The 2394-nt window shown below is 62.2% G+C and overlaps 1 non-coding gene across 1 annotated transcript; it reads right to left on the reverse strand.

The window, feature by feature from the left end:
• Window positions 1-824: 824 nt before the first annotated feature.
• TRNAA-AGC lies at window positions 825-896 on the reverse strand. The gene has a single exon. It is a non-coding gene; the product is annotated as a tRNA-Ala (tRNA).
• Between the last annotated feature and the right edge of the window lie 1498 nt (window positions 897-2394).

A 2394-nucleotide genomic window follows, 5' to 3' on the forward strand; every position in this document is an offset into this window, starting at 1 on the left:
TACACCTTTAAACTCTGAGCACATACCCATGTGGTGTTTAACCCTGGGCAGGGCACACTTACACCCCGAGGCCTCTCCTAGCCGGGTGTCTTCCCATGGTACGGTGGAGTCCTCACTGTTACCAGGGCTCCTAGAACCTCTGCCACGAGAGCCCCGACCACGCTCGGGCTTGCACAGGCCCCTGTCCTGCCCCATCCTGCGGACCGCAGGCCTGCGTGGGGGATGCTTCTGGGCGGGCGGTGGCCCTGGCTGGACTGGAAGCGCGGTGATGGGCTCACACAGGCATGTGAGGCCCTCACTGTGGGCAATGGGGCCAGGAGGGGTACCAAGGAGGTGTGAGGGTGCCTTTATTTTGACTCTCCTCCCTCAGTAATCTTGTAAAAGTGGCCAAGCAGCTGCTTCAGGTCAGTCAGACAAGAACACTACCACTTAAACACGACAGGACCATCTAGAGCCGATGCTCGTGTGGTACGTGAAGGTGACCGCGGGGCAGAGAAATGCAGGAGTCGTGTAAGGCGACGGAGGGCCCGGCGGCGGGGCGCGTTGGCGGGGCCCTCCCTGGGACGGCGGTCCCCGAGGAGCTCAGGAAGCGAACGATACAAGGATGCCCGGTCGCCCTCCCCCGTCGTGTCGCCCCCCCGCTGCCCCGCGAACTGCCGCGCCCCAGCGTGTGCACTGGCGCCCCGGGGTGGGCTGCAGCCGACCGCTGCTCGCGGTAGTGAATGGTCCTGACGCAGGGAGGCCTCGGTCAGATTGTGACTTAAAAGTCCTGAGAAACAAGAAAGAACCAGAAAAAGGGGGGGCCGGTACGCACCCCGACGGGCTGGAGGTGCCGGGGATCGAACCCGGGGCCTCGTGCATGCTAAGCACGCGCTCTACCACTGAGCTACACCCCCGGGCGCCGGGCCGCCTGGGCGAGCGCTGCATGGCCCTGAGTGACTGCGTGTCAGAGGCGACAGGAGCGGTACTTGCTCGAACTCACCTCTCCCTCCCCGCGCCCGGACGGCCTGCGGCTCCGCAGCAGAAGCCCGCCTCTGGCGCTGGGCCGCCACCGTCGGCCGGGAGGCTGGCGCTCCCCGAGGACAGCCTGGGATGACGGTTCTCTGCTTGGCAGTGTTGCCGTAGAACCGAGAGTGTAGTGCAAGAGGCTAAAAGGAAGAAAGTCCTAAACGCTGCCCGGGCTCGTGGGCGGGGCGGAGCGGGGGCGCGGGGGCCGGCGGGACGCGGAGGCCGCCGGGGCGCGGGGCTGGCGGGGCGTGGGGGCCGGCGGGGGGCGGGGCGCGGGGGCTGGCGGGGTACGGGGGCTGGTGGGGCGCGGGGGCTGGCTGGGCGCGGGGCACGGGGGCTGGCGGGGTACGGGGGCTGGTGGAGCACGGGGGCTGGCGGGGCGCGGGGCGCGGGGGCTGGCGGGGCGCGGGGGCTGGCGGGGCGCGGGGGCCGGCGGGGCGCGGGGGCCGGCGGGGGGCGGGGCGCGGGGGCTGGCGGGGTGCGGGGGCTGGCGGGGCGCGGGGGCTGGCGGGGCACGGGGGCTGGCTGGGCGCGGGGGTTGGCGGGCACGGGGGCTGGCGGGGGCTGGCGGGGCGCGGCCGCCCGGCTCTGCCCGGGACCAAGCCGCAGAACAGTGTCCGTGGAAAATGGGCAGAGGGCCGAGAAGTGCCCTTCGGGCTTTGTGGGTGGGACTCATTCATGAAATTAGACAACAAAGGATGAACTTGCCCCTGGGCACATCTTGCCCCGAAGAGTCATTCTGATGACCGTATTGCCCTGAAACTTACCTAGAGGACATAAAGAAGGACCATTTCATCATAACAGGTTCCTATTCAGTGTTCTTTTCTGTTCTCCCTCTGACCTTAGGGAACTATTCCATGTACACAGGAATGGCTTGGAGGCCTCTTTAAACTTCATCGGTCTGGAAGAACTTCTAAAACTCTCCAGAAGCCACCCCAGAAGACGGATCCTCAGACTTGTAGACTAACAATGGAACGGAAAAGTGATAGGCCTCGCCTAGGAAGAGCACTAGGTAGTATTAACCTTAAAAATAAAAAGCCAAAGTGAGAGGCAAAAGGATTTATTTCAGATCAAAGAATTGCAGCTGTCTCGGGAAGCACTGATTCAGGCCAGAGACCCAAATAGTATTCCAATAATGGGGTGAAGGCAAGGAGTTTGTAGGAGAAAGGGAAGAAAAATAATCACATTACCAGAATTAAGGAGTTTCTATTGGTGCTAATATGTGAAGTTGTTCTTTAGCTAATGTAAAAAATAATATAAAAGAAGCCACTTTAAAATAAAGTCTGAGCTGTCATTCCAGAGAACCTGCCTTCCTCATCTAACTCCTCAAATGTCTGGATGCTAAAACTGGACAAAATAACCTTTGGACTGAACCTAAAGCAGCAT

This window comes from Molossus molossus, unplaced genomic scaffold, assembly GCF_014108415.1.
Source record: "Molossus molossus isolate mMolMol1 unplaced genomic scaffold, mMolMol1.p scaffold_m16_p_8, whole genome shotgun sequence".
Taxonomy (NCBI): Eukaryota; Metazoa; Chordata; class Mammalia; order Chiroptera; family Molossidae; genus Molossus; species Molossus molossus.